At 35.7% G+C, this 22,080-nt stretch overlaps 1 non-coding gene across 1 annotated transcript; it reads right to left on the reverse strand.

The window, feature by feature from the left end:
- Positions 1–10,491: 10,491 nt before the first annotated feature.
- On the reverse strand, positions 10,492–10,599 carry LOC128281890 (small nucleolar RNA R71). Its single transcript, XR_008272173.1, has one exon. It is a non-coding gene; the product is annotated as a small nucleolar RNA R71 (small nucleolar RNA).
- Between the last annotated feature and the right edge of the window lie 11,481 nt (positions 10,600–22,080).

Below are 22,080 nucleotides of genomic sequence, written 5' to 3' on the forward strand. Positions count from 1 at the left end.
TTGCATACGTTCTTGCCGGGGCTCGAGCCTTTGATTTTATAGTATCTTTAACTGCAACAGGACTGTCGCTAGCACTTCCAGGATACCTTGGAAGTCTACCTCGTGGAATAGGAGTACTCGACTTCGGGGCTACCTCCACCTCTTTATCAGTTCGCTCTGGGCAGTTTCTAAGAAAGTGGTCAAGAAAACCACATTTGTAGTACACACCACTCTTCATTTGGCACTCTCCGAAGTGAGATTTATTGTAACTTTTTCACTTCAATTTTTAGTCATCTACATTCCCCACATTAGCCACCATCGGCGAGGAAGACTTCTGATTACGTTGTTTAGAGCCACTCGCTATACTCGAATATCCTACTGATGAATTGAAGCGTTCATATTGGCTCCTTGACTTCTTTGTGGGAAATAAGAGCATCTTACTACTGGGTTTCTTGCTCGAAACTCGAGTTTCTCTCTTTCCTTAGTTCACTTCATTATTGAGCTCCTCGGCCTTCTTGGCTCGATCAGCTAATGCAGTGAACTCTCGTATCTCAAGAATCCCAATCAACAACTTGATTTCTTTATTCAGACCTTCCTCGAAGCGTTTACACATTTCTCACTCGGTTTGAACCCATTCAGTCGCATACTGACTTAGCCTTACAAACTCCCTTTCGTATTCCGCTACAGTCTTATTTCCTTGTTTGAGTTTCAGGAACTCCTTTCGCTTCGAGTCTAAAAACCTTTGGTTGATGTACTTTTTCTTAAACTTTGCTTGGAAAAATTCCGAAGTGATGTTTTCCTTTAGAACCATTGAAGATACGGTCTTCCACCAGTGGTATGCAGTATCCTTCAGAAGAAACACAGCACACTTTGAGCACACCTCAGGTGTGCACGATAATTTGTCTAATACTCGTATAGTATTCTCAAGCCAGAACTCGGCTCTTTCAGTATCATCATCGATCTTAGCTCTGAGTTCCTCAGCCCTATACTTTTTAAGTTTATCTACAGGGGCTTTACCAATTCTTATAGGTGCCATACCTCGTGGCAAATCCTCATCAGGTTGGTTAGGGGGCGGGAGAGGTCGTGGTATGTTGGGGTGATTTCTCAAACAATCCCCAAACAACTCATCTATCACGTCAAAGAAGGCGGCTCTGACCTCTTCCCAGCCTTCAGACATAGGCCTTCTACTACTACTAGAAACAGCTAGCTGTACGGAGGCTGGAGCATGACTCTCGGCTCCCTCAGACTCATCTTGTGCTTGATTGGAAGACATTTACTATATTTAAAGACAACTAGACAGTTAGGACATGTCACACTATCCACGTTCGTATAATAGTATGTTTAGTAAAACTCAATACTCTTTACAGTAGTCCTAGAACTGACTAAAACGTAGCTCTGATACCATTAAATGTAACACCCCTTACCCGAACCTAAAATTAGGACTTGGTATGAGGTGTTTCCGGACATGTACTCGAACATTTTCGAGAAATATGGGTTATAAAATTTTATTCCAATATAAATCTAATAAAATTACATCTTAATGTCCCTATATTGGGCCTACGAGGTCCTAAACATACATTGGGAATGATTCAAGACTAAACCAAGAACTTAGGAAAATTTTGAGAAAATTTCTAGGTTAATATCTCACACACCCGTGTGCTTTGGGACACGCCCGTGTCCCTACCCCGTATGGAATTAATTGAATTTATTTTCTATTTCGAACCTACAAGAGTTTTCACACAACCAAGCACACGCCCATGTCCCCGGCTCGTACCCTTCATATGGCCTAGACACGCCCGTATGGTCGCCCGTGTCCAAAAACTCAAGCATTCTATTTATGATGTCAACATGCATTTAGGGGCACACGGCCAAGGCACACACCAGTTTGCTAGGCCGTGCCCTCTACATGGTTGAGACACACGACCGTGTCTCTACCCATGTGTTTACTACCATGCATTTTGACTTTAAAATTTTAGGTGCAGGGGACACATGGTCATACCACACGCCCATGGGGCGATTAATGTGTCACACACGACCTAGACACACGCTCGTGTGTCTACCCGTGTGGACCTTGTTAGGCTATTTTCCAAGCCTTTGGTCACCTCCTATCATCCACTCTTACTTATAGATTTCCATAATACATAACAAGGCCTGATTATACACTTAAATGCCCTCGATAAACCTCATTGCATGTAAACCTCATTTCATCAGTTTTACACATGCTAGGTTATTCCCATTGTATTAAGGGTTTCTGTGCCTTATAACATTTTTAAGATTGGCTCATTATTATAACTCATTGCCAATTATGACCAAGCTACCCCATGTAATTTGGTCACATTACTTAAGCGTAATTGTGATATGCCACATTTAAATGCCACAAGAACATTTAGACATAAACATGCACAAATTTGTAGGTCATAACCTACATCAAAATAAGCCAATTCCTATGGCCATATACAAGTGAATATGTATACCTTTACATGCCTTTATTTTGGAAAATCAAATGATACATATAACAAAAAAAAAAAAAGGCCTATACATGCTATTGAAGAAAATAAAAGTGTCTATATACCAAAGCTGGACTAGTTGATAGTGTGTTGACTCTCCAATCGTCTTCCAATCTTTACGAGTCCTCGAGCTCTGTAAAATAGGGAAGAGAGAGGGGTAAGCATTTACATGCTTAGTAAGCCCGGATAATTGGACTGTAAACTTACCTATTAATTAGCATACAACCATATTAGGCAAGAAAACCAACAAGCATGGAATAGGTTCCCTATCACATACACCTAATCAACAAGTTAGTCACATGACAATGCCCCATGTAATTTGTCTTAGATGAGCTCATCATTCAACATTTTCATTTATATACTAGTAATAATCTCATTGAGTTTCTCAGAAATCTTGATGGATTATCCATTTACCTTCAAGTCATAAGAGCGATCATTTCATGTATGCACTCCCGCGAACCTCACATCATTCGGCGAGATTACTAGTCCAGGCAAAATCCCCTGTAACGTAAACTCAAAAGGTGATATCGAGATTACCAGTCCAGGCTAAATCCTTATAGAGACAAACACCCTTAATGAGCTTGGATCTGAATTACCAGTCCAGGCTAAATTTAGACCCTAATCGGATTACTTGTCTGGGCTAAATCCACAAATCACACATATTCTTCGGGAGGCTCGATCACTCAAGGAACACTCGTTCGGGTTAGATTCCTTTCTATATTTGAGATCAATGGATTACTCGTCTGGGCTAAATCTTTTTCTGCAACACATGCAGGATCTCAAGTCACATGTAAATCATGGGTCATCCATCGAACTTCCTTTTTTTACCTTAACCGAGACCTTTACCAACATGTCATTATTAAAGATACATTTCATGGATTTTCATGCAATCATCAAATACAATTATCATACATTCATAAAACATACAATTAGGCATATTATGAGTTTACTTTAAGTTATTCAAACTTACTTGGTATTCGTCTTGGTTTCGCGTTTCGATTATTCCGAAACTTTTCGTTTTCCTCGATCGACCTCTGGAATTTGTTCCTCGGGGTCTATAACAATAAAAATGAATCATTAACACCAAAATTATACTTTTCGAGCTTGAATTTCACCCCAGGACAAAATGACTGTTTTGCCCCTAACCTTTCACATTTTTATGATTTAATCCTTAGGCTCATATAATGAAATGCATACAAATTCTACCTTACCCAAGCCTAACCTGATGTTCTTTCCTCTTATGGAAGCCAAAATTTTTCTATTATTTCTCATCTTTCTACCTATTTTTACAACTTTTACAAAATGGTCCATAAAGCCATTTCCATGAATAATCACTTAGTAAAAGTTGTTTACCAACTTTTAAACTTTCATATTCCTCCATAAACCATCAAAATACAAGTGACTCATGCATGGGTAAATTTCTAAACATGAACCCTAGCATGATATATGGGTAGAAGTAGAGTAAGTAAGTTACCGGGATTTCAAAAATACGTAGAACATTAAAAACGAGGCTTGGGAGCACTTACTATTGAGCTTGGAAATGTTGAAAACCCTAGCTATGGAGAGCTTGAGAATTTCGGCTGGATGAGGGAGAAGAATGGCTGCTTGTTGGCTTATTTTTCCCATTTTAGATAATTAATTAGTCAATTGACCAAAATGCCTTCAAGCCCTTTCTTTAAAATTTCATCCATACATGCCAATTTTTATTTAAAAACTTAGAAATTAGGTAAATTGCCCTTTAAGACCTTCTAATTAATAATCTAAAGCAATTTCATTCAAATTGCTTCTAGAATCCAAGTTTTGCAATTTATTCAATTTGGTTCTCATTTTCCAATTGGACACCTTACTCATAGAATTTCTTCATGAAACTTTAACACATGCATATTCTCATATTCTAGATCTCATAATGATCATAAAACAAATATTTCAATGTTGGATTTGTGCTCCTGGAACCACTGTTCCGACTAGGCCCTATTTCAGGATGTTACAATCCTCTCCTTTTGATTAATATTGATAAAAAAATGCTCGAATGAATTAAAATCAGTATTGAAGGATATCTTGTCTAGGGATAACAAAATGTCACATCTCGTGAGTTAGGACGTGACATTTAAACCCTAAAAAATAAGCTAGCCTTATAATTGCTTTATTGTAAAATCGTGCTTTGATTTTTAAAAGGACATTCAGTCGTTTGAGTCAAACGAGAAAAATCGAAACCCAATACGTTAGGGCAGGATCCCTCGAACTTCTATAATTCGAAACATTGCCTTATTTTTTATCAAAAGAAAATTCATGTATGTCAAATTTTGAAAGGATATTTGGCTATTTAGGCTTAACGAGAAAATCAAGACCCCGTGAGTTAGGGTACAATTTTTTCGAATTCCCTAAATGAGAAATATTTTTGATTTCAAAATATTTAAGTTTGAGTAAAATAAAAAAATTTAATGATATATCTAAAAAGATATTCATTAATTGATTACGGTTAAAAAGAAATTGTTTAGCATGTAAAAGGGTCATACGTGACTAATGATGATATTGCAGCATACATTTGACATAACATTGCATAATAAAAAATTAACACATGGCCTTGACATTAGTGAATCATAACACTAACAAGCATGAACAAAAACAAGAATAGTGATACGAATGATAATTTAGGAAACAATGATAATAATATTAATAATATGAGTAACGACCATAATAATGATAATAATCTTGAAATATATTGAAAGTTGTAAATAAGTAGAATAAAACAAACTAAATAAAATAAGTAAACACAATAAAAAATGAATGAAAATAATAAATAAGAAATACGAAAATGAAATAAAGGAAATAATAAGTAAATGAAATAAATAAACAAAGCATTTGATGAAAAGGACTAAATAAATAAAAGAATAAATAAAAAATAACAAACAAAACAGTTTGTAAAAGAGGAATTTGAAGTTAAATGAACCCTGGATTGAATTGAAATTAAAATAAAATTAAAAGGCTGAATTTTAACAAAATTAGAAAGACAGGGCCTGAACGAAACGCGTGTGAAGATGCGAGGGCTGAAAATATCCCCTGCTCTCAAAACGTCGTCGTTCCTTATGGGACCCAAATAAAATTGAAAAAAATTTAGAGGTAAAATTGAAAGATAAAAGAAAATTAAATAGGGATTCAATCGAAAATAGCCTCAAAAGCGGAAGGACTGAGGGCACAAATAGACCTCCAATCCAAAAACACTGGGATCCTTGGCTGATTTCTGGTCGGATCTTAGGTATGGTCACTAAACGACGCCGTTTTGAAGCCACTGAGATAGGCCCTAAACGACGTCGTTTGTTGAGGCCTATAAAAGATAATTTTAAAAAAAAAATCATTCTACCACTGCATTTCTAAAAAAAACAGAGAGGGGGAGGGGGAGAGGGAGAGGCGCTATTTTGTACCTATCTTGGCCAACTAGGAGGGTTTCATCGGCGTCTGACGCACCTCCGCCTCTGCCATGGCACTCGGCCTGGGGCCCTAAGCGTACAGGTAAGCCTTCTTTCCTTTGTTACCAGTTTCTTATTAACAAAAGCAAAAATAAATCTAAAACAAAAAAAAAATACGAATAGAAGAACAACCTTAAAAAAGCTTCTATTTTTTATTCTCTCTTTGTATTTTTTGATTACTATATATGCGTGTTCGAAGTAGTCGAATACAATAATGAAAAATGACTTTATAGTCAAATAAAAAAATAATAAGAAAATACAATATTTTGTCTCGTTTTTTTTTTGCTGTTGTGTTTGTCCCTTTTTTTGCAGGTACAGAGGTGTTTGCTGACACGTACAGAGAGGGTACGTAGCAAGGTGGCTGTAGCTGTAGATGCATGGAGGTTGCTGGTGGCCATTGCGGTGCCTAGGGTTTCTAAGTTTTTCTTTATGAAAATGTTGTAGGCTAGGTTGGGCTTTATTGGGCTAGGGTAGTTTAGTTGGGTTAGGGTAATTGGGCCGCTCGGTTTGGGTTCAATTTAGCTGGGTCTGTATTTTTTTTTGTGTTGGTTTGTAATTAGACTGTTAATTTGGACTATTTATTTTTTTTATTTTCTATTTATTTTTGGTTCTATGCTTGGGCTAAATTGGCCCATTACAGCTGCCCCTCTTTGCTCGTTGTCGTGTAACGAAAATAGAGCAAAGACTTCAAAAAGAACCAATTTCGCCCTGTCTTTGAATCTCAACTTCTTTGGTGCTCACTCTTCTTCAAGTAGCCTCATTTTAATCTACTGCAACTTCAGAAAGATGAGACTTGTAGCTTCGATTTACTCCAATGTAATTCCAGGGAGAAGAGATTTGTAGCTTTGATCTACTCTACTGGAACTTAAAGGAGATAAGATTTGGTAATTTCAACCTGCTCTACTGCAATTTCAGGGAGATAAGGTTTGTGTACTTTCCTGCTCCACTGCAACTTCAAGGAGATAAGGATTGTAACTTGTAGCTTCAATCTATTCCACTGCGACTTCAGGAAAATGAGATTCGCTATCTTCAGTCTACTCCGCTACAACTTCAAGGAGATGTGGCTTCAATCTGCTCCACTGCAAATTTAGGGGGATTAGATTTGCCATAGCTTGTAGCTTTAATCTATTCCACTGCAACTTTAGTAAAATGAGATTTGCTATCTTCAGTCTACTCCACTGCAACTTCAGGGAGATAAGACTTGTGGCTTCAATCTACTCCACTGTAACTTCAGGAAGATTAGATTCGCCATGATGATTCAATCCAACCTACTACAACTTCAAAGGTATCGGATTTATGGTTTCACTGGTCTGTTACGCCATTCTCTAGGAACAGGACCTATAGAATCTGTTTGATAGGCCTATTTATGCCAAATAATTAGGATGTCATGATTAGAATACAACAAATACTCCTAATTAGATGCGTGTGAATGATATTTGCATGAATGCATAATGTCATTTTTGAGAATGATCCCTTTTTTAATGCTTAGGTTGTCATTGCTCATTGTTTGTCAAAGATCTATCACTGATACGCTACTGTGCCTTCTTACTTAGCTGGTATATCTGACAGAAGATTTGAAGAGATAGTCGTAATTTGCACTATCCTTCCTCTTATGTTTCCAATTTTTGAATTTGGGTTAGTTCTGACTAGTGGTCCTGTTTCAGGCTCTTGTACCATTTAGAAACTTTTTAGAGTAATATGCAGAACTTCTTTTATGTGAATATTATAAGTCCAATGACCATTGTTTCAATGAAAAATGCTTGAGAAGACTATCACAATGAACAAGATAGAATTTTATTGAGAGCAAGGCTTGAAGTGGAAAAATTAATCAAGAGAGCAAATTGTGCTAAAGTACAAAATGAATAAGATGAAAACAGGTGCCTCAGATATCGCAGCACAAGCTTCTCTGTTCAAACTTCTCGAAGACCATTTCGAGCTAGATATGTGTTTAGGAGATCTAAAGTATTTGTTGATGCCCCAAGACATAACACTCCTCTTTCTTGTTAATTCAGAAAGGACAAGACTACCACATGCCTCATTTTTGAAATTTGAGCCGCTCGTTTTTGAGTTTTCAGCTCAAAACCCCTTTGATCTCAAAGCTCCCTTTGCGGGTTTTTGCCTTGGCCTCTCCATTTTCTTCTTCTTCATTCATTTTTTTAGAAGGTCTCAAAGCACCCTTTGCAGGTTTTTGCCTTGGCCTATCCCCTTCCTAAGTGAAGTACCTCTTGACGGAATCTGAATTCACAGGATTGGGCAAGTTTTTACCATCAATCTCAGCTAGAATTAGCTCTCTTCTGGAAAAGGCTTTCTTTACCATATAAGGTCCTTTCTAGTTTGGCATCCATTTCCCTCTAAAATCCTTTTGTATTTGAATAATCTTTTTCAAAACCAGATCTCCTTCATGGAATTCTCTAGGGCGAACCTTTTTGTCATAAGATCGCATCATTCGTTTTTGGTACATCTGACCATAACGAATAGCCCTTAGCCTCTGTTCTTCAATCAAATTCAACTGATCGTATCAAGACTGGATCCATTCTACTTCATCCAACTTCACTTCTGACAAAACTCTGAGGGAAGGAATCTCAACCTCGATGGGTAAAACTGCCTACATTTCATAAACTAGTGAGAAAGGCGTTGCCCCAATAGAGGTCTTGACAGACGTTCGATAAGCATAGCGGGTGAATGGTCGCTTCTCGTGCCAATCTCTATAAGTTTCAGTCTTCTTTCCTACAATCTTCTTGATGTTCTTATTGGCTGCTTCCACCGCACCATTCATTTTTGGGTGATATGGTGACGAGTTGTGGTGTTTGATCTTGAACTGATTACAGACCTCCGCTATTGTGTTGTTGTTCAAATTCAGAGCATTGTCTGATATGATCTTTTCTGGCATTCCACATCGACATATGATTTCTTTCTTCAAGAACTTGCTAACTGCAGACTTTGTGACACTAGAATATGAAGCCGCTTCCACCCATTTAGTGAAGTAATCGATGACCACGAAAATGATCGATGCCTATTAGAAGCTTTTGGCGATATCGGCCCAATCACATCCATGCCCCCTAAATACCTAAGGGGAATGAAACCTAAGATGAATCTTGTTATTATTTTTTGAATTGTATGATAAATATTTAACTTGTTATTAATTATGTGTTTTTAATTCTTGTTTTGATATCCCAGGATACTGATTCAAGATAAGCTCTTATTCAGAGGAGGAATAGACCCTGTCTAAGAGTACAGTTGTCATAATTAAGCGGAGTTGATTGTGCGCCTAGACTTAAGGTGACAAGATTTTACCAGATTAGGGTGAAACCTAATAAGGGGATCTATAGATCGAGTTAATGCAACCCTAGATTGTTAATTAGAGAAAAGTCTCGGTTATTCAATTTAGGGATTAGACGTTATTAGTCTTGAATAGGGATAATAACATAACTTAGGGATTTCTATGGAACAAGTTAAATGAATAAATTGTCCGATTCAGAGCCAGAATAACAAGTACAGTCTAGGTGGATTTTTCCTTAGGTATTGCTTTCATTCAATCGATTTTCCCAAAAGCAATTCCCCAATTCTATTCTCTGTGAGTTCTTAGTTTAGATAATTAGTTAGTTAAACCAAACCCTCTTTATTCTTAGGCTAGATAATAAAAAGACAGTCATTTCTAGTACTTTTAGTTCCTTTGGTTTCGACAATCCGGTTTCGCTAAAACTATACTACTGTTTGATAGGTACACTTGCCTACATCGCGATAATAGTTAGTTCAAGAGCGAATAATTATAAATATTTAAAACATATCACGAAACCTCACGATCAAGTTTTTGACACCGTTGTCGAGGAACTAAGATATTAGGAATGCTCAATTTTTATTACTTTAGCCATTTATCTTTCTTGGAATTTAGTTTTATTTTATTATTATTGTTATTATTTATTAATTTACTTTTTTTTTCTTTTTCTTGGCAGGTTTTTATAGTTTATGACTAGAAGAAACCCGTCAGGACCACTACTTTTTGATGAAGAAATTGATCGCACAGTACGCAGAAACCAAAGAGAAATAAGGTGAAGCTTACGATATAAAGAGAACGAGCAAGAAGACGATACTCAACCCCCAACCGAAGAGATGGCTGAAAACCAAGGCAATCAGCTACCTTCTGTAATTGCGGTTAATCAAAATCCTGCTCCACGCACTATGTATGATTATGCTAAGCCTTCTTTAACAGGAACTGAATCGAGCATAATTAGACCTGCTGTAGCTACAAATACTTTTGAATTAAAACCTAACACTATTCAAATGATACAACAATTTGTTCAGTTTGATGGTTTGCAGGATGAGGATCCTAACGCTCATTTAGCCAACTTCTTGGAACTATGCGATACATTTAAAATTAATGGTGTCTCTGATGATGCCATTCATCTTCGGTTATTCCCTTTTTCATTGAGGAACAAAGCTAAACAGTGGTTGAACTCGTTACCACGAGGGTCAATTACTACTTGGGAACAAATGACCGAAAAAGTTTTACTAAAATATTTTCTGCCAGCTAAAACGGCAAAATTACGTAATGATATCTCTTCTTTTGTGCAGATGGATTTAGAAACACTCTACGGTGCATGGGAGAGATTCAAGGATCTTTTGAGAAGGTGCCCTCACCATGGGTTACCGCTTTGGCTCCAAGTACAAACATTCCACAATGGTTTGAATCCTTCGACTCGACAAATGGTTGATGTAGCTGCTGGCGGAACCATCAATAATAAAACACCTGAAGATGCCTATGAGTTTATTGAGGAGATGTCACTGAATAACTATCAGTGGCAAGTCATGAGGACAAAGCCAACGAAAACAACCGGCATTTATAATGTCGATTCGGTCACCATGCTCTCTAATTAGGTAGAAATCTTAAATAAAAAGATTGATGGTTTTCTTAGTTCTTCACAGGTTCACCCAGTGATGCAGTGCGAAGCAAGTGGCGGTGGAACAAGCCATTTAGAATACCAACCTTATGGCCACAACATGGATAACGAGCAATTAAATTACATGGGTAATAATCCTCGACCTCCAAACAATCCATATACTAACACTTACAATACAGGTTGGAGGAACCACCCCAATTTCTCATGGGGAGGCCAAGGAAATCAAAGACCACAACATCCTCCGGGTTTTCAGCAACCACCTTACCAACAAGAAAAGAAGCCGAACCTTGAAGAGATGCTTTCAAAGTTTATATCGTGTCAAAAATCCATTTTCAGAACACCGAGATAGCACTTAAGAATCAAAAGCACCGATCCAAGAGCTCGAAGCTCAGATAAGCCAGCTATCCAAATTAATTTCAGAAAGACCACTAAGGAGTTTACCTAGTAACACCCAATCAAAAGAGCATGTGAAAGAAGTTACACTAAGGAGTGGGAAAGAGTTAGTGGAAACTGAAAAGAAGCTAACACAAGAAGTCGTGATAAGCGAAAGAGGGGAAGAAAAACCGAAAATAGTGACAAACTAGTGCCAAAAGAATATAAACCTCTAGTTCCGTACCCAAAAAAATTGAAAAAAGATCGCATTGATGCGCAATTCGGTAAGTTTCTTGAACTTTTTAAGCAATTACATATCAACTTACCTTTTGTTGAAGCCATCTCGCAGATGCCTACATACACAAAATTTTTGAAGGAGCTTCTAACAAATAAAAGGAAATTCGAGGACTTGTCTACAGTAGAACTCAACGAGGAGTGCTAAGCGATACTCCAAAACAAATTGCCAACCAAACTGAAAGATCCAGGGAGTTTTACTATCCCTTGCTTAATTGGTAGTCTGAATGTTGAGAAAGACAAGCTGATTTAGGCGCTAGCATTAATTTGATGCCATATAAATGTTCAAACAACTTGGTCTTGGGGATGAGTATTCAATTAGCCGATAGATCTATTAAATATCCTAGGGGCATTATAGAAGACGTACTCGTGAAAGTAGATAAATTCATATTTCTTGTTGACTTTGTTGTGCTTGACATGGATGAAGATGTAGAAGTGCCCTTTATTTTAGGGCGCCTATTTTTAACCACTGCTAGGGCTGTAATCGATGTGGGTGACGGTAAATTGGTACTTAGAGTAGGTGACGAGGAGATTACCTTTAAAATTTATGACGCTATGAGGTTTTCTAGGGAACAGGATGACCCATGTTATTTTATTGACTCTATTGATCATACTACTCAAGACTCTTTTCAGGAAATTATACAGAAGGACACAATAGAACTGTATCTAGCTCAAGAAGAGGAGACAGATGATGAACCTAATGAGTATTCTTCAAGACAAGTAGAATATGAGGGCATTAAGCTAAACGATGAACTTAAACAAAAACCTTCTATTGAAGAGCCTCCCAAACTGGAACTTAAACAATTACCCAACCACTTGGAGTATGCATTCTTTGGATCTACATTACCAGTTATCATTGCTTCTAACTTGCAACCCAAGGAGAAAGAGGAATTAATCCAGGTATTAAAAGAACATAAAAAGGCCATATTGGAAAATTTCTGACATTAAAGGAATCAGTCCTTCTTTTTGCACCCACAAAATTTTGAAGGAAGATGAATACAAACTGTGTGTGCAAGCTCAAAGACAACTGAATGCCAACATGAATAAAGTTGTAAAAGCCGAGGTAATTAAACTTCTAGATGTTGGGATTATTTATCCTATTTCTGACAGTTCTGTGGTAAGTCCAGTGCAGATTGTCATTAAGAAAGGCGGTATGACGGTTGTGACCAACGAAAAGAATGAATTAATCCCAACAAGGACAGTCACAGGATGGAGAGTTTGCATCGATTACAGGAAACTGAATGATGCCACAAGAAAAGATCACTTCCCCTTGCCATTCATTGACCAAATGTTGGAAAGATTATCCGGGCACATGTACTACTACTTTCTAGACGGACTTTCTGGTTACTTCCAAATCCCAATAGCTCCTGAAGATCCAGAAAAGACGACATTCACATGCCCATATGGTACGTTCGCTTATCGTAGAATGCCTTTTGGATTATGTAATGCTCCTGCCACTTTTCAGTGTTGTATGATGGCCATCTTCGATGAACTCATGGAAGATATCATGGAAGTATTTATGGATGATTTCTCAGTATTCAGCAACTCTTTCCATCTTTGCTTTAAAACAAGTTTTAATAAGATGTGAGGAAACGAACCTTGTGCTTAACTAGGAGAAATGTCATTTCATGGTTCAAAAAGGTATTGTATTAGGGCATAAAATTTCTAGTAAAGGGATTGAGGTGGACAGATCTAAAATAGAAGCAATCGAAAAATTACGACCTCCTAGTTCGGTTAAGGCTATTAGAAGCTTTTTAGGACATGCTGGTTTTTATAGAAGATTTATTAAGGATTTTTCTAAAATAGCTAAGCCTTTGACTAAATTGCTAGAAAAAGATATACCTTACAATTTCAATCAAGAGTGCTTTGAAGCATTCAATACTTTAAAGGATAAATTAATTAATGCTCCAATTATGATTGCACCTGATTGGAATTTACCATTTGAATTAATGTGTGATGCGAGTGATTTTGCAGTAGGTGCAGTACTGGGACAGTGGAGAGACAAGCATTTTCAACCTATCTATTATGCTAGCAAAACTTTGACAGCGGCACAAGAGAATTATACCACTACGGAAAAAGAGTTGCTAGCTGTGGTTTTTGCGTTTGATAAATTTCGATCATATCTCATATTGTCTAAAGTTGTTTACACTGACCATTCCGCCCTTCGCTACCTTTTAACTAAAACTGATGCAAAACCTCAACTCATTCGATGGATTCTCCTATTGCAGGAATTCGACTTGGAAATTAAGGATAAGAAAGGAGCTGAAAATCTCGCGGCTGATCATCTGTCCAGGCTTGAGAACTCCAAAACTAGAGAACTTGTAACACCCTGAAAATTTCTACAGTAAGATATTATCCTTAATATAGTAAAATAAGGAAATAAAGTGACAAGAAGAGGAAAAATTGAGTTATGTCACTGGGAAATATATTATGACATATTGATTCAAGAAAGGATTAAATTGTAAAAGTGAGAAAAGTTTTGTGGCCCAAGAGTAAATACTCAAAGTTTGAGGGATTAAAGTGTAAATATGAAAAGTTGAAGGACTATAGTGCAAATATTTTAAGGGTGGAATGATCTAAAAATAAAGGAAAATTGATGAATTAGGACCAAATTGAATAGGTGAAGAATTATGAGGGACTAAATTGTAATTTTACCAAATTAAGTGATGACTTAAGAATGGAATTTTAAAAGATCACTAAGGGCAAAATGGTCAATTGGAAGAGAGAGAAATCTAGAGATAATGATGATGTTAAAGATATTTTAGATAAATTAAATAAATAAATATTAGTTTATTAATACTTTAAATTGATTTTTAAATGATATTTTATTATTTTATTATTATTTTATTTAGTATATATAAGGAAAGAAAGATGAAGAATCATCATATTTTCTTTCCCATCAAACCAACGTGAGAGAGGAAGAAGAAAAGAAGTTTTCTTTCTTTACAATTTAGTCCTTCCACCAAAAATTCATTATTTTCACCTAAAAACTGAAAGAATTTCCATAGCCATCAAAAAAGAAAGATAGCAAGGAGATGATGGGGAGCAAGAATATCAAGTTGGATTCAAGAAATAGAAGATGGAGGAGAGAGAAAAATCAAGTTAAAGATTGAAGTCAATAAGAAAAGGTAAGAACATAAGATTTCAATATATTTTTAAGTTTAATATTGTTGAAAAAGCATGGAATTGATGTTGATTTAGAGTTTTCTTATATATGGTCTTATATTCTTATCATGTTAGTGAAGAGAAAATAAGAGAAAGTAATGAAAAATAGAGTAGAGAAAGAAACTAAGGGTGTTATAAACATGGTAAATAATACTTTGCACTAAAACAGTTTTGAATAGCAGCAATAGTCTAAATTTGAAAATCACCAAACATTTTGGGAATCGAATTAGAGGTTAAATAAAATATGAAATTAAATCTTATTGAGTCTAGTTTCTTATAAAAGAAACGTTGTAAGAAATGAAATTGTAAATTGTGAGATATAGTAAATTTGGTGAGATAAGGTCAGAATGATTTCGGGTTCCTCTGTTCTGACTTTGAAAAATCATAATAAATTGGATAAAAATAATTAGGGGCTTAAATTTATATTATTAGAATTATTAATGTGTCTATTTTCAGTAGAAATAAACAGGAACATCATTTGAATTCTGTACAATGAGATAATTAATTTTTAGTTAAGAAGGGTCGGAATTGTCAGATAATAGAATAAGGGTGACTTTAAAGAATAAACTGTACTTATTAGCTAAACCAAAAATTCTTAAAATTTTATGGTAATAATATACATAAGTATAGTTTCATGGAAAATTAGCGGATCTTAATTTTGAGTTCTGTAGCTCAAGATATAAATAATTTAGTGACTATGATACGAATGGATAGTTTTGAATATACATATAAGTAAATAGTGAAATTATTGATATTGTTATTTGTAGCATCTTATATAAATTAAGGATGTGGAACGGAGAGGAGGAGGAGGGAAATATGTATGAATACTCATCTAGCATGGCTAATTTGCATGTTTTAGGCTCAAGGACTAAATTGAATAAAAGTAAAACTTTATGGGTAATTTTGAAAAAATGTTAGAAATGACCAATTTGCATGAAATGGATTATTTTATTATTTAAAATTACAAAATTGAATGAAATTATTAATTTAGCTCAAGATCGGGGAAAAACATGTTTTATGGATTAAATTGAAAATTGTTAAAATTATGAAAAATTCTTATATTTTATAGAATTCATGGGTTTTTATCAATTTGTTTGAGAGCAACGACTGGAAATAAGGATTAAATTGCAAGAATTTTATTTTTTTTTAGCATAAGAATGAAATCGTCATTAATTAAAAAGTTTAGGGGTAAAATGGTAATTTTGTTTAGAGCATCAATTGAATGTATTAGAACATGAAATAAATGAAAACGACGATCAAATTTCTTTATAAAGATCTGGATGACTCAAATACGAGACTTGAACGTGGAAAAGAAAAGATATCGGATTAATGAAATTATAAACATGAACAAGTAACGAGGTAAGTTAGTGTAACTTGAATTGTATTTTTAAATGCATGAAATATCGATATAATGAATTACCTCATTTATGTTTATGAAGAAATGACAAGAGAATGATATTTATCATGACATGTAAATAGGTGATTATCTTTGATATGTTGATACAAGGAAATTAATTAAATTGAGACGAGTAATAAATTCAAGTACAACATATCGAGAAAAATAAGTACGTTAAGGGAAAATATGTTTGATTTTAATTGGTTCCAAATATGAACGTTAGATGAAATGAAATATCTGATAAATAAATCGGTAACTCCGGTAATGCTCTGTAACTCTATTCCGGTGACGGATTCGGGTTAGGGGCGTTACAGAACTAGATGAAGTTGAAATAAATGATTCATTCCCTGAAGAATAATTTTTTGCTATATCTGACTCGAGGTACCTTGGTTTGTAGACATCGCGAATTTTTTAGCCGCTAACATTATCCCAAAAGGGTTAACACACCAGCAAAAGAAGCAATTCTTTAATGATGTGAAAAACTACTTTTGGGACGACCCCTTTCTGTTTCGCACATGTGCAGATCAAATCATTAGAAGATGCGTTACAAGATCAGAAACATCAAAAATATTGGAACATTGCCACTCAGGGCCAACCGGAGGACATTATAGTAGAACTAAGACCGTACACAAAAAATTGAATCAGGTTTTTATTGGCCTTCGTTATTCAAAGACGCTAACAAGTACGTTACTTCATGTGACAAATTCCATCGGACAGGTAACATATCTAAACGTGATGAAATGCCTCAAAACTATATGCTTTCCTATGAAATATTTGACATTTGGGGTATCGATTTCATGGGCCCATTCCCCAGTTCATTTGGGAATAAATACATCTTAGTAGCAGTTGATTACATGTCCAAATGGGTGGAAGCCAAAGCTCTACCTACTAATAATGCTAGAGTGGTAGTACATTTCCTTAAGAAACTCTTCTCGAGATTTGAAGCACCTAGAGCAATTATCAGTGACAAGGGCACTCATTTTTGTAATACCCAATTTGAAAAAACCCTTAAGAAATATGGAGTTCATCATAGAACAGCTACCCCATACCATCCTCAAACTAATGGACAAGTTGAAGTAACAAACTGAGAAATCAAACTGATCCTTGAAAAAACAGTAGAATCAAACAGAAAAGATTGGGCAATAAAAGTAGACGATGCCTTATGGGCTTACAGAACTACTTTCAAGACCCCATAGGGACATCACCTTATAGACTTGTTTATGGAAAAAGTTGTCATCTACCATTCGAACTAGAGCATAAAGTTTTTTGGGCTATCAAATTTCTAAACCTTGATCTCGAACTTGCAGGAAAAAATAGGTTGATACAGCTGAACGAGCTTGATGAGTGGCGAGCCAATGCATAAGAAAATTCATGCCTATTCAAGGAAGTAACAAAGCGGCGCCATGACCCTCGCTTAAAGCAATGAAAAAAATTTGAAGTTGGAGATCTTGTCTTACTATATAACTCAAGACTCAGATTGTTTCCTGGGAAACTTAAATCACAATGGTTAGGACCTTTTGTAATTCAATCGTTCTTTCATATGGCACAATAGAGGTGAGTCACTCATCATACGGTGCTTTCAAAGTAAATGGACATCGTCTCAAACTTTATAATGGCGAGAATTTTAAAAATGAGGGAGAGGAGCTATGACTCCACAAAATCACCATGAATAAACCAACAAGGTAACAGTCGAGCTTAGACTACAAACAAGCGTTTCTCGGGAGGCAACCTGAGTACTAATAATTTTAAATTATTTTAATTTCAAGTTTTAAACATTTAGGTCACTAACAGAGTATTTGAAGCATAGGTTCCCAACTCCACACGGCCCTACACGGCCTTGCTTAAGGCTATGTGACCAACATGGACGGAAACACGGTTGTGCAATATGACCGTGAAAAAATAGGGTAAAAGTATCTTTTCCAACACGAGATGCAATAAGTGGCCACGGGCGTGCGACCTGGCCGTGGTCAAATCTGCCAAACGAACACGGACGTGTGATACGCCCGTGTTTAGCACCCGTGGACCATACTGTCAGAATGACATGGGCGTGCGAAAACCTACACGACCATGGGAGAAGCGAACCATGCCAGACATGGCCGTGTGACACGATCATGTAGCCACACGACCTATACACACGGGCGTGCGAGAAGGTCGTGCGACGACATCACAATTCACGACAAACACGGACGAGACACGAGCCACACTAGCGTGTGCACCGGCCGTGCCACTTGAAAAATTAGAATAATTATCTTATTTTATTTTTCTTTTATTAAGTTTTTAAGATTCATTTGTTTTCCTTTTAAAAATGGCTTACCTTCAGAATCATATTTGTCCTCCAGCTTTATTTCCAACAACTCGCTCCCGCTAATCCAGGATTCCATCCATTTTTAACTCAGTAAGTTTCTCTTCTCTCCCTATCTTATTTTTATACTCTAATATCTATCTTGTACATTGAGGGCAATGTACATCTTAAGTGTGGGGGTATTTATTTCATTATCAGAAAAACCCTGAATGACTGCCTTGTTCTCTTGGAAAGCTTTCATATCATATTTAGGATAAATTTTAATTGATTTATGATTTTGATTGATATATCTTGAATTAAAACATAGGCATTTATGCATTGATTGTTTAAACTTTAATACATTAGAGAATCAAGCACGATAAGTTGATTTTTAAGAATTTAAAAATTTAGGTTGTTTCCCCAAAATTTAGGTATTACTTTGAATTGGGATTTACAAGTTTTAAACATCAAAAGCCATAATTTTTGTGAGATTTTTGAGCCTTTTGAGCATCTATTAATTCTTTCATGCTCACTTTTATTATTGCTTTGAGTGCGTCAGTATTGAACTGTCATTCTAGAACTTGCGTGATTATGCATGTCGAGACCACAACATTTGATTTGATACGTCAAAATGATTAAGGCACTTAGGATTAACCCACTCATGCCATGAAAAGCCTACCTCCACAATTAACCCCTAGTGAACCCGCTTGAGCCTAACAAGCCATTTCTTGTATTACCCTTAATATTAACCTTTAACCCATTATTGTTGAAATCCCCTAAATTAATTTAAGCCCCATTTTTGTCGAGATTTGAGTTGAAATAGTTGCTTAGCTATGTTTTATTCTACTATGTAATTTAACTTGTTTTTTAAAAAAATGTATACATATTAGTAGTGATCTTCTGTTTGAAAGCTTCAGAAGATAAATTCCTTAGTCTGAGAAGAAGCTCTGTTGTACGCAAGTGATGATTAACTCTTTTTCTAGTTAGGTAATTTTTCAAGTCAATCTCTATTCTAACCCTTTCTTTCAACTTGTGACCACACCTCCTAACCAAACCTCATTACAACCCTTTAAAGACCTTTTGATTGATGTATCATTTTAAATTATAGTGGTGGAGATTTGATTTTCATGCAAGCCTATGGTAATAACTTTTCATTATTGACTATTGAGTGCTTCATTTATTGTACTTAAACACCTCGAGTGATTTGAGTGAAACTTTAGTGAGGATGTGAAACTCTGTGATATTCTGAATCAATGATAATTACTTAGATGAGGGGAGACACCTATGTTTGCATGATTAAATACTCAACTTGGAGTGTTTGAAATTTTTATGTTCTTTTAGTTGAATTCTCAATGTATGGTTGGTTATGGATTATTTTGAGATATTACTGATAGGAATTATAAGTTGAGAAGAATTTATTTTAATTATGAGTTGAGAATTTTGCTTGAGGACAAGCAAATGCTTAAGTGTGGGGTATTTGATAAACCGTAATTTATACATATTTTACCCCATGCTTAACGCATTTTATGGATGATTTTTCATTAGAATTGGTGAATTCGATGCTCCTAATGCTTTAATTTCATGTTTTATACTTAGAAGAGCATGGGAGAGCGAAAGGAACGAGAAACGGGCCAAAAACGGAGAAAATGGGCCAAAGTACAAAATCAACATCGCCTGGACTTCTTCACACGGGCAGATCACACAGTCGTGTCAATTTGGTAGCTCGAGCATGGCCTGAAGTAATCGCACATGAGCGTGTCATATGGGCGTGTCCTTGCCAAGCCCAAGTTGAGTCCAATTCGGAAAAGGCTAATTTTGAGGGCTTTTAGGCATTCCAAAGCCTATAAATACACCCTAGAGGAGGAAGAAAAGGACACACAGAGTAGGGGGTAAAGAATTACTCCAAGGAAGCCGATTGATCCATCTCAGAAGCCGAATTCACCATCAAGACTGAAGATCTCTCCTCGATTCCCCCTTCAGGAGTTTTGGTTTTCTTTATGTTTTGTATTCTTTATTATTCTGAGATGTTTTCTTATTTAGTTATGAACTAAATTCCCTAAATACCTAAGGGGAATGAAACCTAAGATGAATTTTGTTATTATTTTCTGAATTGTATGATAAATATTTAACTTGTTATTAATTATATGTTCTTAATTCTTATTTTGATATCCCAGGATACTGATTCAAGATAAGCTCTTATTCAGAGGAGGAATAGACCCTGTCTAAGAGTACAGTTTTCATAATTAAGTGGAGTTGATTGCGCGCCTAGACATAAGGTGACAAGATTTTGCCGGATTAGGGTGAAACCTAATAAGAAGATCCATAGATCGAGTTATTGCAAACCTAGAGTGTTAATTAGAGAAAAGTCTCGGTTATTCAATCTAGGGATTAGACGTTATTAGTCTTGAATAGGGATAATAACATAACTTAGGGATCTCTACGGAACAAGTTAAATGAATAAATCATCCGATTCAGAGCCAGAATAACAAGTACAGTCTAGGTGGATTTTTCTTTAGGTATTGCCTTCATTCAATCGATTTTCCCAAAAGTAATTCCCCAATTTTATTCTCTGTGAGTTAGTTTAGATAATTAGTTAGTTAAACCAAACCTTATTTATTCTTAGGCTAGATAATAAAAAGACAGTCATTACTAGTACTTTTAGTTCCTTTGGGTTCAACAATCCGGTCTTGCTAAAACTATACTACTATTCGATAGGTACACTTGCCTACATCGCGATAATAGTTAGTTCAAGAGCGAATAATTATAAATATTTAAAACATATCATGAAACCTCGTGATCATGGTCGCTAAAAAATTCCCCACCATTGTGAGTCCGAAATACTTCTATTTTCACACCAAATTGTGTTTCCACCATAGCTTATAAAGACTGAAATACATTTTTAACTTCAGACTTATCTTTTAATAAAAACACCCAACAAATTCAAGTATGATCATCAATAAATGTGACAAACCAACGTTTTCCTGAAAAAGCTAAGACTCTTAAGGTTCCCAAACATCACTATGAATTAACGAAAAAGGTTTAGAGGCTTCATATTTTTGAGGTGGGAAGAATAACCGATGATATTTAGCCAATTCACAAAATTCACAATGATATGAAGGACTTTTATTTTTAAATAGATTAGGTAAAAAAATATCTTAAATAGTAAAAATTAGGATGTCCAAGCCTATAATGCCAAATCATAACCTTATCAAAATCAGAAACAGAATTTAAAAATAAAGTAGTTGTTGGTTGACTTAGATGGTCATCTTCAAGAAAGTAAATTTCACCAAATTCTTTAGCATTGCCAATCATCCTCCCCAAGACCATCTACTGAAACTTACACATAGAGGAGTCAAATATAACATGACAATTAAGGACTGGGATAATTTACTGACCGATATGATATTACAAGCTAGATTTTGCACATGTAAAATATCATGTAAAATCAAGGAAGACGAAATTTTAACAGTGCTTTTCCCGGCTATTGCCGAGAAGGACCCATCTGCTATTTTGATCTTTTTGTTTCCTGCGCAAGGTGTGTAAGTTGAAAAAAGAAAATGACTACTAGTCTTGTGATCACTAGCTCTAGAATCAACAATCCACGTGCTTGTTTTACAAGGCTTGAAAATGAAAAAAACAAAAAAATCAGTACTTGATTGGGCAAAAGAGGAAGAAGGATTAATGGATGAGTTAGGAATTGTGACAGCCCTAATTTGACCCT

This window comes from Gossypium arboreum, chromosome 1, assembly GCF_025698485.1.
Source record: "Gossypium arboreum isolate Shixiya-1 chromosome 1, ASM2569848v2, whole genome shotgun sequence".
Lineage (NCBI taxonomy): Eukaryota > Viridiplantae > Streptophyta > Magnoliopsida > Malvales > Malvaceae > Gossypium > Gossypium arboreum.